At 38.2% G+C, this 21,038-nt stretch overlaps 1 protein-coding gene across 1 annotated transcript in view; it reads left to right on the plus strand.

Moving 5' to 3' along the window:
* The window catches only part of LOC128523741 (zinc finger protein 239-like), a 366,823-nt gene that overhangs the window by 99,742 nt on the left and 246,043 nt on the right, over nucleotides 1-21,038 (plus strand). The window lies entirely within an intron of this gene.

Here is a 21,038-nt window from a genome sequence, read left to right on the forward strand (position 1 = left end):
CTGACGCTTTCATCTATTTTATAGAACTCGGTATGCATGAGAGTTAAGGAAAATGATCATGACATTTTTTGAGTGCTTTCACAAAAAAACTAATAGCACCAAACATTTACTTAAACACAGAAAATGCACAGAATACAGTACTGCAGAGTAACTTCATGCACATTATATGATAAAGAAATAAATACCTGTACACAGATCAGTAGGAGACAAAATGGCAAGTTCAAAAATGTTACACCTCCACCCATTCATTAGCAGATTAGCACATGCCAAAACAAGGTACATCAAAACAGAAATAAAAGTATCAAAATAACACATATAAAAAAAGAAAACACATTTGACAGACGAGTCAATATCTATGCTGTTCAATACCTTTCAAACAGTGCCTGACATTTCTTGTGAGATTATATTTTTAACTTTTATTGTGGAGCTACAACAGACGCTAGGGGGGCCAGGGGTAGCTCAGTGGTTAAGGCATTGGACTGCGGTTTGGAAGACCCCAGGTTCAAACCCCACAACCACCAAGTTGCCACTGTTGGGCCCTTGAGCGCGGCCCTTAACCTGCAACTGCTCAGATGTGTAATGAGATAAAAAAAAAAAAGGAAGTCGCTCTGGATAAGAGCGTCTGCCAAATGCCCAAATGTAAACTTACCCACAGCAGTTCTCCATAGCGCAGCTGCAGACTGTTCAAACACAGTGGGAAACAGCGCCCCCAATGTAACTGTTACGACCCAGTCTAGGGTTGAGTCATACAGCAATGAGGATAAGGGAAAAGAGATACAAGGAAACGGTAGAAATATATGGATATGTAGAGAGAGATGTAGAGAGAAAACCAGCTAGCAAAGGAGTCAACGGAAGCGAAAATCGTTTCAAAGTTATATTGAGGAAAATACAGATACATACAACAAGGTATAGAACAAAAGAAATACCGGATTTAGCTTCAGGGTGGACCAAGGCCAAAATAATAAACAGAAAGTACTGGTTTTAAACAGCTAACTTCCTGAAAGCAAAATAAACCAAAAACAGAATACTTCCCTAACTCCCTAACAATAAACACAGTGAAAAGAAACCCCCCCCCCACCCAAAAAAAAACTGGCAGCCACACCCTTACCACCGGGGAAGAACGTTCAGCCCATATACGCAAGTGAGCAGTTTTAAAAGGTTCAACCATCTCTACCCAAATAAATAGATATTCAGCAATTTAACCAAAAGTCAAGGTCAAAGAACCGGATACAAGTCGTAGGAAGAAGTCTTAACATTAGCTACGCAAGCTATACACATACAGAGTTTACACAGTCTTTAAATAGCAAAATACAAAAAACAGATAAAACGAAGCCACGCAGAGTTTTACACCGTCTCTAGATAGCAAATACCAAAAAGCAGATAAAAACGAAGCCCAGCAGAGCTCTACACAAACCGAAGGGGAGCTCTCCTCTTCATGTTTGCGACACAGTTAAATAATGTCCCTCATTGATGACGTCAGGACGGTGGGGAGGAAGATAGCCACGCCTGGCTGATGACGAGCAGCATAAGCATCCCGGACTGGAGTTCGGAACGGATCCATCTGTGCACACAAAACAGACACACAAACACAGACAAAAATATACGCGCCCCGGCGGGCCGTAACAGTAACCTATAAGAAGCGCATTCACATTAACGCAGGATTTACTTAAAGTACCTTAGAACTGATATTTATATTTGTGTAACATTTGTGTATCAAGTTCAAGTCGGCTTTATTGTCACTTCAACCATATACAGTTAGTACACAGTGAAACGAAACAACGTTCCTCCAGGACCAAGGTGCTACATGCAACATAAACTTACAACATAAATTAACAGAGAAGCTAAACTAGCAGAGACAAGACAGATATTCCTAACATAAATTACAACATAAAACCAGTTGAGGTCCTTCTCCAGGTGGACACCCAGGATATATACACTCAAAAAAATAACTTGAATGAACGTAATTAAATTATGGAAAGAATTTCCACCTGATTTAATGGCTTTCTTTCAACATTAAGCAATTTTGTTGGCCCAACTTAATGTTCTTAGGTTCAGTCAGATTAATTTTATTAGGTTCATTAAACTTATTTACTACAGCTGCGTCCAACATAATTTAATACTGTTAACATAAATGAATAGAGTTGGTACAACACATTTTTCAGTTGTAAATTAAGTTGATCCAACTCAAGTAAATTTAAATTTCAAGTCCTGGTCAACAGAATTCTGTGAAGGAAGGAAGCATAAGACAAACGGGATAAAACGGAGATTTTTATTTTACACCAGCAGCAACTTACAAATGAAGTCTCAATTTGAAAAGATGTACAAAACATAAAACACCACAAATAAGTATTAATCATAAAAAAACAATTTACCACCAACAGAAAGTTTTGTACTTTATAACTGTCCGTTATGACTTTTAAATATGACCGTTAGAGACGGTTGGTCAGGAAACTCCTGAAGTCAGATGCAGACAGGACACTTTCACTCACAAACTCCTGTGGAAAAATACAGAGATAGATTCAATTAAAATTCATGATACTTAATTTATCAAATGACCAATATTTATACTTTCTTCCTCTCGCTTCACAACTCATGAGAACAGACCGAAACCAGAACCGAACCGCAGATTAAGCACGCGCATATAACCGTCGGTATATTTTAAGTGTGATTAAAAATACAAGAAATAGCTTAAACCAAAATAACGTGACTAAACATCGCTAAAAATAACGTGACTAAACATCGCGAAACCAGAACTGAACCGCAGATTAAGCACGCGCATACAGTGGTTAATCAATCGGACTGTAGGTCCTACCGTCGCCGCGCTCGGCGGTACCGTTTGGCTTTGTGCGTTTGCTGGCTTTTACCGTTGAGTGGCGCTATATAACTACAGACTGACGCCTCATGCCTTAGTTCATTCTCTGCTGGATTAATGAGACACGGAGTTTTAGAACTGCACGTAGTAGCGGATAAAATCAAGTAAAACATTGTAGTTAAACAAATTTATAATCACAGAACTAAAATGACGATACAAATGTAGAATTTAAATTAAATTAAATCTTATTAGGATCAAATTTAAACAAAATAAACGTTAACACAGTGAGCCTTTAAATTTTATCACGTGTAATTAGAAAAGACGCGTGTAGGGTTTTGTGTCGTCTTATATCTTGTGTTCTTTAAATTTATAGTAGATTTATTAACTAAAATAAATGATCATAAAAATTATAACATTGTCAGGACGTTCTACTGCGTCAGCTGATGTTGGTCATTCAGCCCCGCTTGTGTTTGTGTGTTATTATAAGAATGAAATGCAGTAGACTGTTATGATCTGTAACGGATTCGACCCATGTTGCACGGGCGGCACCATAAAGCACGGACACGAGGAGAGGTCTTACAGGAAAAGGGTAATTTATTTAGGCAAAATGGGGAAGGAAAGTGTTAAAGGAGGGAGAAAGGAAAGAATGGGATAAAGGTTGTGCATGTGCAGTTCCGGGGGCTGTGCCACACTGGCATGCGGGCACACAGCTGACGATAAGTGTTGGTGCGAGTGGCAGAACTGAGCACGCGGAGGCAGCGCTCCTGCACGCTCCCTCGTGACGGCGCTTCTCCCGCTGTCGATGGCCGGCGCGAGTTCTCGCTGACGCAAAAACCTAACCACACTTTTCCTCTTCGGCAGCGGGGCTGCGAGGGCGGGCACGGTGCGGGAGTGAAGATGCCGCGGGAGCTCGCGCAGCTCTTTCTCGCGCTGTCCTCAGCGCGGAGATCAAAGGGCGGAATTCTAATGTCCTTGTTTAAAGCGCCTGGGCCGCGTCACATCTCCCCACTGACATGCTTCTTTCATATTCTCCATTACATCACGTACTTCCTAGACCTCAGACAAACCTCCGCGCATTGCTTTTATAATGCGGAGCAAGCCCGAGATCATATTAACGTTAATTATCGCCAGCCGGCACAAATAGGCGGCTCCCGTCCCTTTGCTGCCTATTCAGGGAGCCTACGGAGTGAGGGAGTAGTTATAGTAGATTTGGGCGTACACCCATCACACGCGCACGCCGTGGCAGATCATCATAATTGTCCTAAACTTGTATTTCATAAGGTTTTCCGAGCGGTGGTACAGCGCAACGGGGGTCATTATTTACTATTAAACATTAAACGAATTTACAAAACTTAATGCGTGCGATTAAGCGCTGATTCTACGTAGGAAAGTAAAGAAGAGGATCCTGATGCTCAACATTCCGGAGACCAAACCCCATTTAAATTAAATTAACAAATATTGCATGTAAATAACAATAGCCCACGTTTAAAACAGCATTTTATTTAGATTATAAAAAATAATCCTGCATCTGTTTTAGGTGTTCCAGCTGCCACTGTTCTAGAATTTAAATTAAATCAAATCTTATTAGGATCAAATTTAAGCACAATAAATGTTAACACAGTGAGCCTTTTGATTCTATCACTTGTAATTAGAAAAAAAGCGTGTATGGATTTGTGTCATCTTATTTCTTGTGTTCTTTAAATTTATAGTAGATTTATTAACTGAAATAAATTACCATAAAATTAAAACAGTGTTAGGACGTTCTACTGCGTCAGCTGATGTCGGTCATTCCGCCCCGCTTGTGTTTTTGCGTTATTATAAGAATGAAATGCAGTAGACTGTTATGATTTGTAACGGGTTCGACCCATGTTACTCAAACAACTCAGTTCAGGTGTAAGTAAATGTCTGTGCTGTTTGGGGGAGGGACGTGCTAATGATTTGGTCGGCTCTGTGTGTGTGTGTGTGTGTGTGAGAGAGAGGGGGGTGTCGCGGTGGTTGATTATTCAGTGAAACAAAGGCTCAGCTGAAAAATGTTAGGCACATCAGTCACTTAACCCCCAATAAAAGGTATTTGAGTGTTATGATAGTTGTAATATAACAGATGCGCACTGAATACTAAACCAGGCACGGAGATTAATGAACCAAGATAGCCCCCATACCCGTTTAAAAAATAAATAAATAAATAAATACCAAATAATATTATTGTGTATAGACTGATTAAAAACAATGCAATTTATGCTATCATAAGGAAAATAACAAGTTCTTCCATTCCAATGATTAAAAAAGGTAACAATGTCAACTTTAGAATCTAGAATCCAGGAGATTAAAATTACACAAATTGAAATCACTGCAAAGTCTCCAGAAGAGCCTCAGATTCAAGAGGTTTTTAAAGTGTGGAGAGGTCCATTACAGTTTCTCTGAATCTATAGGTGAGAACAGCCGATTCACACCTGGGGAGGGTGAATCATTTGTATTTGAATGTTGTCTGGCATTGTAAAGCACTATAGTGACACTAAAAGAACAACCCAGGATTAATAGGAATTCTTATACTGCATAAACATTATTTAGCACAAAAAAATTCCTCGCGCTCGGGAAAACTATGCGTGCGGTTGAGCGCTGGTTAGACTATAGGAAATTAAATCAGAGGGGTTTTATTTAGACTATTAAAAAAATAACCTGCGTCTATTTTTAGGCGTGCCAGCTGCCACTTTTTAGTTAGAAGTTTTCAATACAAAGCTTATAATGTCCACATGACATGACGGAATAAGGCACGGCTGGTGATGATTGGGGTTTGTTGGGTTACAGTGGATTTTACTACGCGGTGTGAGTGCAATGGCCATCCATCCGCTCGCGCTGACTTTGCTCTCCGCGGATGGCCCCCTCCCACCTCTCGCTCCTTTGAAGTCACCGGGGCGCGTTCCATTTGCCCTGCTTGCATGCCGCACTTCCGCGTTGTTGCACGCGCGCTGCATACACAGCGCGTAGTAAAATCCACTGTAGCCCAACAAACCCCGAGTATTTTATAGCGCGGGGTGCAAGCCCGGGCAACCATAGTAACGATAGCTCACCAGTCATGTGTAATTCTGCGGTCCCGCTGCTTCGCATGTCTGAAGGGGAGGCCGCCTAACTAGTGAGCGAGGAGCGATATTGATTTGGGCGCACGCCGTGACAGGCTGAAAAAACTGCTGTCAGATTAATGTGCAAAAACTATATAATAAAACTATATAAGACTACATGCCTTTATAAGACTCAACTTTTATTTAAGCGCACTCACAATAACGAAAAAACGTTGTGATTTTGTAAGTGTTGTGATTTTGTAAGTGTTGTAAGCTGTGCTGCTCTGTATTGTTTTTGGTGAACTTGAGCGCGTCAGAAAATGAACGCAAACATTTTTTTTTAAGTCTGCTTGCTGTTTTCCCGACGCGTTCATAATCATTAGTCTACTTCTGCCGGTGCGCTCTGGAAAACTTAATGCATGCGGCTGAGCGCTGATTAAAACTATGGAGTAAATTAAAGAGGAGAATCACGATTCTGAAGTCCTGAGCCCAAACCTCATTTAAATTAAATTAACAAATACTATAAGTAAAAAAAAAAAAACAATAGCCCATGTTTAGAAACCGTTTATAAATTCTTTCCGACATGAGTTGGCCCGGTGTTATGCGCAGAGCGCCGGGAGACTTCCTGAAGCTCAGAAATCACTGGGCATGTTTTCTAAATAGCCGCTATCTTTAACAACTGATGGGGGTTTTGAGCTGTATACACACGCATTCCTGCCTAAACAACTCTTAAAACTACACCTGTGACACAATAACAGTAATATTTCAAACATTCTGCAGGCTGATATTTGGAGAAAGGAAAGAATAATGAATAAACCAGTTGTTGGGTCAAAATAACCCAACCAGGTGTTCATTTGTAAACTACATCTCATATGAGCCAACATGAGCAACCCAACAATGTGTTTAAAGTACCTGAAATAATCCAGAACTTAAATAACAATAAACAGATACAAAGATACGCTGTATAACGGTCCCTGTTGTATTTACAACAACGAGCGAAAATGTCACTTTGCGCCACCTGGCGGCCATTTTACGAATGACTTTGAAATGCAACTAATTTATTTTGGCCGCTGACGTTTTCACGCGGCGGTGAGCGCGACGGTAATAACCATTCCAATTGATCAACTACTGTATAACTGTCGGTATTTTAAGTGTGATTAAAAATACAAGAAATAGCTTAAACCAAAATAACGTGACTAAACATCGCTAAACAGCAGGTGACATTTATGTTCAGTATTTCGTTTCTATTTTTTTTTTTTTTTTTTTTAGATTCAATCTTTTTTTTTTTTTTTTTTTTTTATTGCGCACAAACCAGTATACACAACAGTATACAACCAATTACATAACATATGCCAGATAGATAATTTCTTCTTTAATCAAAAAATTTTGAATTTCTGAAAAAGTCCATAGGTCTTTATTGCTTTCTTGTTAATAATGTTTTCCAAACTGGTGCTGTAGTCCTTAATTTCTTGAAGGAAGTGACTGAAGTTAGGCTTGGATCCTGACCATTTCTTCTTATGAATGTGAAATTTTCCCAGAATAATAAGAAGTTGTACAAGTAAAATAAAGTTATTATTATTAATTTCATTAGAATAATAAATGCATATATCAAAATTATTTAACATGAAAATAATATTTGTTTTCCTTCTAATAAAATTTTCCATATCCACCCAGAAAATCCTCGTGAATGCACAATTACAGAACAGATGGATAATAGATTCTTTTTCCCCCGAACAAAAATCACAAGAGTAATCAATTTCCAAATTAAATCTCTCTAATACACTTTTAGCTGGATATATACCATGTAAAATTTTAAATGTAACCTCTTTTACTTTATTGTTTAGCCAGAACATATCACAGACACGCCAGGCTTTATTCCAATCTATCTCTCCAAAGACACTGTTCCATTTTACACACTTATGAGTAATTGTATCTCCTGTTATAATATTTCTTAGAAATTTATTTGTATACTTTTGTTTAAGAATATCTATGCCTCCTAAAAAAAAACTTTCTTTAACATACATTGCATCAAAAGAATTACTTCCACAGGATCTTACAAACTGTATAACTGGGTGAGGTATGGCATCAAACACAATTGCATACTCTTTTGGAGTAACAGGAAAACCAAATTTTTCCAAAAATTCGTTATACGCTAATAAATTACCATTTGAATTTAAAAGTTGTTTAACAAACACAATGTCATTTTCATACCAATTTTTATAGAAAATAGACTCATTTTTATATTTAATACATCTATTATTCCAAATAATATATTTATTCGGGGAGAAATTGAGTTTATATACCAGCATCCAGGCCAATAAAGCTTGCTTGTGAAAGTTGGCTAACTTTACAGGTAGTTTATCAATTTTAAAATCACATCTCAATAATAGATCTATGCCACCCATCATGTCGAACACATGTTTTGGAATTGTATACCAGATGCTATCCTTTTCTTTCATAAATTTAATTAACCAATTAACCTTGAATGTATTATTTAAAGTTTCAAAACTAAGCACAGATAATCCACCTTGGCTCTTTTGTTTACATATTATTTCTTTTCTCAAATAGTGATGCTTATTCCTCCATAAAAAATTAAACAACAATTTGTCTAATTCTTTGTACACCTTAGATGGCATATCCAAAGCTAAAGACACATAGACAGATCTTGATATCCCTTCTGCTTTGGATAGTAAAACCCTCCCATTCAAGGATAAATCTCTTTGAAGCCAGATATTAAATCTTGTCTTAGTTTTGTTTATTATGGGCTGGAAATTGAGCACACTGCGTTCATTTTTATCTTTATTTATGATAACACCCAAGTATGTAACTATGTGTTTAACAGGAATACCATGTAATTCTGTTAAACTACATGTTTTAATTGGAAACAGCACCGATTTGTTTACATTCATTTTAAGCCCTGACACTGAGGAAAATTCTGTGATAGTTAATTGCTTTTGATATTTCTAAATCATTTTTCAGAAAAATAGTAGTGTCATCAGCTAATTGGGATAATTTGAATATTCTTCCAAATATGTTTATACCTTCAAATTCAGCTTTTTTTATATGTAGGGCCATAATTTGTGTAACTAATAAAAACAAAAATGGAGACAAAGGGCTACCCTGCTGTATACCTCGATTGATCTCAAATCTACCACTAGTACCTACTGATAATTTGACTGAACTATTGCATCCATTGTAAATAGTTCTAACAGCTTTCTGAAAATATTCCCCAAAACCAAAATATTTAATACATCTGAACATAAACTCATGACCAACAGTATCAAATGCTTTGTAAAAATCTATGAATAAGATATATGAATCAGTTGGTATATAACAATTGTAATCAATCATATCTAAAATTAACCTAATGTTATTGCTTATATGCCTCCCAGTCATGAACCCTGATTGTTCTTCGTCAATAATCTCATTCAGACCTTTTTTTAATCTTCTAGCAAAAACTAAAGCAAGAAGTTTAGCATCATTATTCAGGAGGGTAATTGGTCTCCAGTTATCGATGTAAAGTTTATCCTTATTAGGCTTCGGGATCAATGTAATAAGACCTTGTCTTAGAGTTACAGGTAATTCCTCACATGCAACTGATTCTTTAAACATAGCTGCTAAAAAAGGAGTTAATTGAACATTGAACATCTTATAGAATTCGCTTGTAAGCCCGTCATTCCCTGGAGACTTATTATCCTTCAAGCCTACTATACAATTTTTAATCTCTTCACAACTAATATCCTTGTCACAAAATAGTTTAAAATCATCATTTATCTTTTTTGTTGTTGTATCAGCAATTTTATTCAAAAACAAATCTGTTTTTCTGTCATCATAGGGTTCTGGAGTGTATAGATTCGTATAAAACTGGGTGACATATTTAGCAATTTCTTTATTATTTTCACATATTTTATTATTAATCATAAGTTTACGCACAGATGATAATTCATTATTACGTTTTTCTAGATTAAAAAAATATTTCGTATTTTTCTCACCGTGTTCAAGCCACTTCTGTCTACTCCTTATAAAGGCACCTCTAGCCTTTTCTTCATAAATGTTGTCTAATTGTGACTGCAAGTAAGCCAACTGCTTAAGCTCTTCATTTATTAGATTTTGTTTACTACATAATTTCATTATTTCTTCAATTAATTTGTATTCTTTCTCTTTATTAACCTTAGCAATTGTTTTACCTATAACTATAGCTGTGCTTCTTATTTCAAATTTCATTAGTTCCCAGTTGTGACCAAATTCATTAAGTGCACATGCCCTTTTCCAATATTTCTCTATAATTTTAGCAACATTATTTTTAAATAATTCATTCTTTAATAGGGATTTGTTTAATTTCCAATAATTCGTTTTGGGACCAGTCAGACTTGCAGCATCTTTATTGATATTAATCACTATAGCTTTATGATCTGTTAACACTGAAACTTCAATTCCCACTAGTTTAACATCATTAGCACTATTTGCAGAGATTAACCAAAAATCAATACGAGATTGTTTAGTCGAATCATTATTAGCCCAGGTATACATTCTTTGCTGTGGGTAAGTATATCTCCAGATATCTAAAAGATCCAATCTTGTACATATATTTTTTAGTACACACGTTTTTTCCTTTCTTTTTGGGGGCCATCGGTCTATTTCTTCATCCATAACTGTATTAAAGTCCCCACCCCAAATAATCACTGCACAGGGAAATTTAGAACACAGTTGCTCAATTTTGCCCTCAATTGTTAAAAATAGATTATTATTTTTCTGCTTATTATTTGTGGCATAAACATTTACTATAATGAATTGTGAGAAATCAATACTAACATGTAGAATTATCCATCTTCCTTCAGTATCTGTATGCTTACTGTGAATGTGTCCTTTGAATTTACCTTTTAATATAACTACCCCTGCGGATTTGTTAGAACCAAATGAGAACCAAACTTCACTTCCCCACTGACTTCTCCAGAACGTTACATCTGCTTCACAAGCATGAGACTCTTGAATAAAATAAAACTCTGCACCTTTGCTTTGACAATACAAAAATAAAGATTTCCTTTTCAGTTGGTTTCTTATACCTCTGGCATTAATAGAAAAAATTGAAATTGACATGAACAATAACAAAGTAAAAGTTTAACGTATCCCAAGTGCACTTAGTACAAACATAGTATGTCACATATTATACTTGTTGCAATTATCAACTATAACTTTGAACCTTTTTTTTTTTTTTTTTTTTTTGACTTCAGCCGTAAATATAGAAACAGTGTCCAACAGCTTTACCAGTTACTGGCTGGAGTCTTTAAATATTCGTAAAGGGTGTTCATCCTTTAATTTCTTTTCCATTCACAAATGCTTTGTTCCCTACCAGGTAAGCTCTTTCTCCATTTTTCCTAGCCTTTTCTACAAACGGCCACAGACGAGCGCGTGCTGCCCTGTCATCAGCTGTTAGGTCTTCTTTCACTTGAACACCTTTGTTTTTGAGAAACTCGTTGTTCTTGGAGCCTTTCCAAAAAGCATCTCTAGCCGATCTAGACGCAAATCTGACGATCACTTGCCTTGGAAACTGCTTTTTCCCACTGCCGTCTATTCTGCCGATGCGATGAACCACATCCACTGCTGCCACAATTGCTTCACCCTCACTTCCAGGAACTGCTGCGCTGCAAAACTCTTTAACCTTAGACTTGATGTTTTCGTCGCGTTCTTCAACTACTCCATATAGACGAAGATTGTACCGCCGACTATATCGATCAGTATCATTCGCCTTTTGCTTCACTTCACAAAGTTTCTTTTGCATTTGTTCAACTCTCAGTTTCATCGTAGCATTTTCTTTTTTTAGGTCTAACACTTCTTGATGACAAAAGTCCAGGGATTTTTTAAGACCCTCAATTTGCAGTGTGTTGTGTTTAACAGCTTCATCAGTTTGGTCCGCTCTTTCGTTGATTTTGGCAGTGATGACGCGAATGATATTGTCTTGTAAGTCGGCCAAAGATGGTTCAGAACTTACTTGCATCTGTTCTTTGCGCGCTTTCTTAGAGAGTTTTTTATCTGGTGTATTGGGACTTGAGTCACAGGCTCCATTACTTTCCTTGTAAGCCCTGCAGGAATAGGAGTGTGTGTCTTGAATCACTCTCTTATCTTTGATGGTAACTATCTCCATTTTTTCCGCCACACACAATTCAACCGTCGCATTTCCATCCATATTAAATTCTCACAGGTTCCGAGATATAGTTGTCAGTATAACCAAAAGAATTGTAAAATATCGTATAAATAACTATATACACCTGATAACAGAATTATGCAACTATATTATTCAACATCGCTGACTGTGACACACTTTTCAACTTTCCTTAACAAAACAGTGCGACCAATTCGTCCGCCATCTTGACCGGAACCTCTTTCGTTTCTATTTAGAAAGATGGGAATTAATTTCTGCTTACCTTTTCCACACGCGCGCCAAACGTTTGTCTTCTCAACACGCTGTGTTCTCTTCTCGCGAGATTTCCAGTTTTGCTATTTCCGGTTTTCATAGTGACAAGATCTCTTTGGTTTATCTCAACATGATTAAATCCAATACATGTTAAGTTGTTGAATTTCATGTAAATGCAACATAATTTATTCATGTTCATCTTGGAAACATGAAATTATTATGTACAAAACACATATTACATTTTAGTACATGTAACAGGTAGCCATGTTCATTTTTTTGAGTGTATATATATATATATATATATATATATATATATATATATATATATATATATTTATATATATATATATATATATATATATATATATATATATATAAATATTATAGTGACAATGTTGTCTTTCATGTTCATCAAACCACTCTGTCACCTGTCTTGCTGTGTGTTTTGGTGCATTATCATCCTGATACACAGCATCGCCTTCAGGATACAATGTTTGAAGCATTGGGTGCACATGGTCCTCCAGAATGGTTCGGTAGTCCTTGGCTTTGACGCGCCCATTTAACACAAGTATTGGGCCTAGGGAATGCCATGATATTGCAGCCCAAAACACTGGGCATACAACAATCTGGGTGGTACACTTCTTTGGGGCTTCTCCACACCGTAATGTGGGAAAGACAGTGAAGGTAGACTCATCAAAGAACAATGCATGTCCACAGCCCAAGAATTTCATTGTTGGCACAATTGAAACCAACGTTTGGCATTGACACGAGTGACAAAAGGTTTGGCTATAGCACCCGGCCATGTACATTAACCCTGTGGAGATCCCGACGAACAGTTTTGGTGAAAACAGGAGAGTTGAGGTGCACATTTAATTTTTACAGTGAGTTGGCCAGCTGTGGTTTTATGTTTTTTGGATACAATCCACGTTTTTAACCAGACATCCCTTTCAGACAGCGTCCTCTTGTGTCCACAGTTACTCCTGTTGGATGTGGTTCATCCTTATTGGTGGTATGCTGAAATTACCCTCGATACCAAGGCTCTTGATACATCACAAAGACTTTTTATGTCACAGATGTGGCAGCAAAACGTGCTGCCTTCAACATTTAATTGGCCAGTGTTTCAGTTTCATTGTCCAACTCCCTGTATATACTAATATATAATTATTATAATTTCTAAAAAATAAAAATAAATAGAACATTATGATTGAAACAGTTACTCAGTACTTGAGTAGTCTTTTCACTAAATACTTTTTTACTCTTACTTCAGTAATAATTTGGATGATTACTTTTTACTTCTACTTGTGTAATATTATTTTGAAGTTTAGTTACTCTTACTTGAGTACATTTTTTGAGTACTCTACCCACCTCTATTTCTCAGTCTCTTCTTTATTCAGCGCTTTGCAATTTAAGATCTGCTTCCCCCCTTCTCCACCATTCTGCTGTATAAAGGTCTCAGCCACTTCCCCATTTTTCTCCATTTGTATGTCTAAGACCTTTATAGACAATAATGTATAAATAAATTGTATTGGTCTGTTTACATCCTACCCTAGAGATATATCCGCAGTTTCTGTGGCAGTTACATAATGGATTGTGTTGACAGCTCGCTGCCTGATTGTCACATTACAGGCAATTTGAACACCAATTAATCCTAATCTTCATGTCTTTGGACTGTGGGAGGAAACCAGAGCACATGGAGGAAACCCACCAAGAACAGGAAGAAAATGCAAGCTCCACTTTGGACCACAGTGATAACCACTAAGCCACCGGATGCCATAATAAAGATGTACACAGTCATTGAAGTGCACATTGTTAAAAACCAAACACCTGAATTAACCATTGTGGTGTCTTCAGGGTTAAAAATGACCTGTCACTATGTTTAACAGCAGAACCTCCTAAATGATCTTTTTGCTTAATGTGAAATGTATTGACTTTTCCTAGAGTAACCTCAACATTCAATAAAGTGAGGCATCATCTTTTTGTTTATATTTCCATGAACACTGCAGACTACAAAGACTACTTCAGGCAGAGGCACATGCACGCACACACACACACACACACACACACACACACACACATGAAGATAAAGATCAGATCACATTTTATGACAAATTAATGCAGAAAACCATACAATTTTAAAAGGTTCACATACTTTTTATCTGTCACTGTATAATATTTGTGAATTAATGAGGAATTGCATGTGTGTTTTGAATTCTCTCATTTACAGTGTGTGGAATAAATAAAAAAAAGCTTTTTTACTTCTGCTTATGCAATTTCATTTAAAAGAACACTGCTGCCTAACTTTCCGGAGCCGCTGATAATGCAAAGTATGACATACATGAAACTGTCCTCGGTGTTTCTCATAATTCAGTTTATTCTGATAAATGTTGAATTTTACACACTAACACAAACCATACTGTATATGTACGTCTGCAATGTGTCAAGGATCGGCTCTAAGCCCCTTTTTGTTTACTCTGGTGATGGACAGGATGATAAATGAGGTTAGACAGGAGTCTTCATGGACTATGACGTTTGCAGATGACATTGTGCTTTGTGGCGAGAGCAGGGAACAGGTGTAGAAAAATTTTAAGAGGGGGAGGTATGTTCTGGGAAGCAGAGGAATGAAGGTTAGCTGCAGCAAGATGGAATACATGTGTGTGAATGAGAGGGACCCAAGAGGAACGGTGAGGCTACAGGGAGCAGAGGTAAAGAAAGGCAGGACTTTAAGTACTTAGGGTCAACGATCCAGAGAAATGGTGAAGAGGCGTGTGCAGGCAGGTTGGAACAGGTGGAGAAAAGTGTCAGGTGTTTTGTGCGATAAAAGAGTATCAGCGAGAATGAAAGGAAAGGTGTTCAAGACAGTGGTGGGACCAGCGATGCTCTACGGCCTAGATTGAGAATAAGTTCATGAGAAAGACAACCCATGTTAGATGTTTTCGAGATAAAGTCAAAGAGGTCAGATTGAGATGGTTTAGACATGGTCAGAGGAGAGATTGTGAATATATCGGTAGAAGGATGCTGAGGTTGAAACTGCCAGGCAGGAGGTTTAGGGAAAGACCAAAGAGGAGATTTATGGATGTAGTGAGAGAAGACATGAAGTTAATTCGTGTGAGAGAAGAGGATGCGGAGGACAGGATTAGATAAAGGGAGATGATTTGCTGTGGCGACCCCTGAAAGGAAACAGCCGAAAGACAAAGAAGAAGTGTTGTGAGCCTCTATACACATTGCAGATCTCTAAACCATGTGGATCTGCTAAGTCTCTCCCCTTATATCCCGTTCTCTGTGGCGCCACAAACTTTATTCAGTTTTCCAGCTCCCTTTTCCGCAAGTCAGCTATTAGGACAAGCTCTTCCCTTCCCCTAAATCTTATGTGTGTGAGATGTTTTTTTTTTTGTTTGTTTGTTTTTTTAGTTATTTTGTGTGATGTCTCCTGGTGAAGGCCTTCACTGCCTTTCGCCTCTCATTCGTGATGTGGTATCCCCTTTAAAAATGCAGGCCACTTCAGACAGAAAGGTTCTCAGCTCACTTTGTCTGCATAGCACCGCTGTTTCTCTAGATCTCTGTGTAATTCGGTGCTTCACATATCACATGAGCCTTTACCGTAACATCAAAAAACATCCAAACATCCGAATTAGTTTTCTGTGCTAGCGAATGATTATGCATTGTCGTCTTTTTTTCATGTAACAGAGAACGGGGTAATCTCTGTTACATGAAACTTGAGCAGCAGATCTTCACCAGCGTTTATCCGAACCAATGAGTCCAGGCCTGAGGAGCGAAAAAACATTCAACGTTATTTGGATTAATATTCGGGACTCAAACACAATCTTAGTGTTCCTGTTTTCGTATTGTTGCTGCGAAAGTTTCACGTTTGTATCAGTGTTAAACTTATATAGCTGTTCGTTTATACAATAATAATATTAATAGCAGCTACTTTTTACATCTTCATACTATTTGGCTTCGCCTTTTTTCCCGTTTTTTGCGCTTTTTGGAGAACGTGTGAGTGTTTTTTTTTCTAAGAACAACAAACGAAATTCAGCTCAGAACAACTAAACTCTGACTCAGGTACGTTATTATGTCTAATGTTCAGCTCGTTAAATGTGTAAGGTGCAGGATGTTTAGACATTCTTCCTCCGTCATTTGTGGTAATTTTACTAGTGATAGGTGTGTGTTAGTGAGAACTCTGACGGAGAAGATATTAGCGTTAGAGGAGCACATCCAGACTTTAGAGAGGGTTAGAGAGCGCGAGAGCCGCGGTATTCCCGCAGCGGAAAGTCTGGGTGCCGCAGGGAGAGATAACCAGCCCCCGACTCCGGCATTAGAGCCCTCACAGCGGGGCGAGTGGGTGACGACTCGGCGGCATACTCATTCAGCCAAAGCTAACGCTAAGGTTAGCCCACTGGAGCACACCTCTTCTGTGCTTCACGTGTCCAACATGTTTGCTCTCCTCAGTGATGCACCCGCTGAGAAACCTGAAAGAGTTCTGGTTATAGGAGACTCTATACTGAGGCACGTGAAATTAGCCAGGCCTTTAGGGGCGCCAGCGGCAGTGGTTAGGTGTATCCCAGGAGCCAGAGCACCAGACATAGCTGTTAATCTCAGGGCTCTAGGACAGCATAGGTTCTCTAAGATAGTGGTACATGCTGGAGCTAATGATATACGCCTTCGTCAATCAGGGATTAGCAAGAATAACTTTACAAAGGTGTTCAAATTAGCGAAGGCGATGTCCAATGAAGTAATATGCTCTGGTCCCATCTCAATGAGACGTGGCGACATACAGATGTTACTCATGCGGTATTCTGGTTTTACCGCCATGCCTCACAGTGGCAGCATTTGGGTTTGTGCATTTGCTGGCTTCTACCGCTGAGTGGCGCTATATAACTATAGACTGACGCCTCAGGCATCATGTCATTCTCTCAGGGATTAATGATACGCGCTCCTTTAGAGCTGCACGTAGTAGCAGATAAAATCAAGTGAAACATTGTAGTTAAACGAATTCATAATCACAGTATTAAAATTACAGTACAAATGTACTGTAGAAAAAAACGGCATAATTGCAGCCTGCGCATATGCTTTATTAACCAAATACTGATTTCTTAATTTTATTTAGCGCTAATAAGCATTTAAAAAAAGGGGGGGGGGGGGTGCGCTGGGTGCTTTTCCTTTTTCATGTCACCTTCGATGTTATAATTCTGCACGCGCTTCCACCGAAGAATAACATTACGTCATTAAACCGCGAAGAAGTCGCAGTTTTAATGACGTACAGAACGCAATGACTCAGGAAATCCGATCTGTCTGTTTACATGACAATCACATTAGCACATATCTGATATATATATATCTGGTTTATTTCCACATATGAAGGAGGCCTGAAACCGATCTCGAAATATCCGAATGCATGCTTTTTTTCCTGTTTACACGGACATAGAATATATTGGATATGTGTCACATATGAGCAAAAAATAGGAATTGGGTCAGATTTACCTGACAGTGTAAACGTAGCCTTAGATTTTATGTGTAATTAGAAAAGCTAGACGTGTATGTTTTTTGTCATCTTATATTTGTGTGATTTAAATTTGTAATAGATTTATTAACTGAAATAAACAAAAATAAATGACCATAAAAATTCCAACATTGTTAGGATGTGCTACTGCCTCAGCAGATGTCGATGTGTTTTTGCATTATTATAAAAATGAAATGCAGTAGGCTGTTATGATCATCATAATGTTTTTAATAAATAATAAACATTTTAACAAGCTACATTTTTACATCCCAGCACCCCCGTTGCACTGTACCACTGCCGACAAAACCTTATAAAATACAAGTGAAACATTAAACAAATTTATCATCACATTACTAAAATTACAGTACAAATTTAAATATAGCCGTTTCTTAGTTCCATCCAATTTAAGCAAAGTAAATGTTAACATTATATTTTATCATGTGTTACACTCACGTAGTCAGAAAACTCTGGCTGTGTGTATCAGAAACTGTGGGTGAGCCACAGGTGTTGTCAGATTAATGGGCAAAAACTATATAGTAAAGCTATATAAGCTACATAGCCTTTATAAGACTTTACTTTTATTTAAGTGCGCACACAATGACGAGAAAACGTAATGTTGTAAAATAATGAAAGCAAATAGGGATACAACACTATTCTGTATCGGTTTCTGTGAACTTGAGCGCGTTGGAAAATGAACCGAAACTCCATGTATACTCGCCTCACAGACGTGAAAAATATATACAGTGGAACCTCGGATTACAAGTAACGCGGTTTACGAGTGTTTCGCAAGACGAGCAACAATTTTTAATAATTTTTTACTTGAAAAACGAGCATTGTCTTAGTTTATGAGCACCGAGTATCATGTTTCACGCATGCGCTTCTTGTTTTAACACCGAGCGTTACATCATCACAAGTGAGCCAACGGTTTTTCTCTCTCTTGCAGCAGAATTGTAGGTAATCGCCTCTCCTGCTGGGTGAATATACACACACACACACACACGCTGTGTGTGTGTGTGTGTGTGTGTGTGATGTACGTGCGCGTGCGCGCACACACATTAACGGAGAGACCATTTTTAAAACCGTTTAAAAATTAGCAAGGAACATTCCTAGTCACACTCACGTGAAAACAACAACAAAAAACAAATTAAACAGCTCCTTACCTTTGAAAACAATCGCGACAGAGAGAAGTTTGTGTGTTTATTTGGCAACCTGAGAGGAGGGGGGCTGTAAAGCCGAGACCTATCGTCTCCCCTGCTGGGTCTTAGTGCTTGCAGTGTTTTTGAGTGCGCGTGTGTGTTTGTGTCTGTGTAAGGCAGAGAGTTTGTGTGTTTGTTTGGCAACCTGAGAGAAGGGTACCGTAAGCGCGAGCGAGCCCCCCTTCAGCCCCCTCCTCTCAGGTTGCCAAATAAACACACAAACTTCTCTCTGTCACAATTGTTTTCAAAGGTGAGGAGCTGTTTAATTTGTTTTTTTTTTTTGTTGTTCTTCTTCTTCTTTTACTTACAGCAGTGATCCTGTTTGTATGCGCTCACGTGAGTGTGACTAGGAATGTTCCTTGCTAATTTTTTAACGGTTTTAAAAACGGTCTATCCGTTAATGTGTGTGTGTGTGTGTGTGTGTGTGTGCGTGCTCATTTTACACACATACACTCTGCGTGCACAAACGAAAACCCTTATCTGTCGGGATTTATTTTTAAAAAAATTTTTAGGTAAAGTACAGGTTAATTTGTTTTTACTTTATATATTGTATTAATTATATTTATGTATTTATTTTTTTGGGCTGTAGAACGAATAATTAAAGTTTCAATTATTTCCTATGGGTAAATTAAATTTGGTTTACGAGTGTTTTGGAATACGAGCCCGCTTCCGGAACGAATTAATCTCGTAATCCGAGGTTCCACTGTACTTACAGAAAGCAAAATGTCTGCTTTTATATAAACTAATGAGGAAAAACAGCTAATGTAATTCGTATAAAATGTGGATTACTACAGTGCATACATTGCTGCGGAGACAATATGAAGACATGATCACCCTCAACACAGCCAAAACGAAAAGACATCAATTTATCAATGAATTATTAAAATGGCCAGTTTCCTTGCTGTTTTCCCCGACGCATTCATAATCATTAGTCTACTTTTGCCGGTGCAGTGTTTCTTAACCCCACCCGTTAAAATGGCGTATTCAAAGAAAGGCTCGCCCAGAAGAGGTTGTGCGCGCGCGGTCCACTACACAGCAAAAACATATTTGTATATTATTACTGAGATAAGGCGCCTTACATCGGCGTTCGGTTCTCACAGCGCCGCAAAGACAGCGCTTATTTAACGCATATAAATGTGTGTTTGTTATATTTCTGGGAAAGAGAAATCTTATAAATCTCTCATATCGGCGCGTGCGTTCATCTGACTTTAGATCAAAACGTGGCAAGGTGAAAGAGCGCACACACGTGCCGCGGGTTCACGCAAACATTTAACATTCACTAAAAGGCTAATTCACAACCACACTTCAGCCACTCACACACATGCATTGTGCTATGTTGGTACACACTTTTACTTTTTATCTCCCTTTTGATTAAAATGCTCGCGATATGAGCCACGAGCATGACACGAGCAGCTTTGTTTAAGTCAGAATATTCTTCTATCATAAAAAGAGGCGACATATACTTGCTGATTAAACACTGCATTGTTTTTTAAGTAAAAGCGCGCGCTATGTGAGCAGCTTTAATTATTAATAATTAAATAATTATTTAATGCTAGACATAAACAGCTAAAATCAAGATGATTATTATTTTTTTGATTATTATTATCATGTTCTTTTGCTGTTTGGGTTCAGCGTTAAATGATGCGTTAGATTCATGCAACGAGTCATTTTATCATACAAAGATTATTATGTTGTGCCCAGACCACTGAATCCAAAATTACCATTAAAAATAAAAATGTTGTTCGAACCCCGGGTGATGCTGTTTTCCTCTCACAGCCAGAGGCACAGAGAGAGCTGATTGGCCGAGCTCTCTCAGGGGGGAGGGATGAGAGGTACTTGTGCTCCCACATTAATCACGCTCTACAGCCAATCAGGGGCATCTGTGAGCTCGCGCACGCGGAAGGAGCAGCTAGCGCTTTCCTCCGAGTGTGTTACTATGCCCCTAACGGTGCGTGAGCAAGCAGTTCGAAAGGATGCGGTCGGCTGACGTCACGCGGTTCGGAGAAAACACGTGATAGTCTTCGCCCTCCCGGCTGAATGGTAGTAGTAGCCTTAATGTGGAGCC

Source organism: Clarias gariepinus, chromosome 1, assembly GCF_024256425.1.
Source record: "Clarias gariepinus isolate MV-2021 ecotype Netherlands chromosome 1, CGAR_prim_01v2, whole genome shotgun sequence".
Taxonomy (NCBI): domain Eukaryota; kingdom Metazoa; phylum Chordata; class Actinopteri; order Siluriformes; family Clariidae; genus Clarias; species Clarias gariepinus.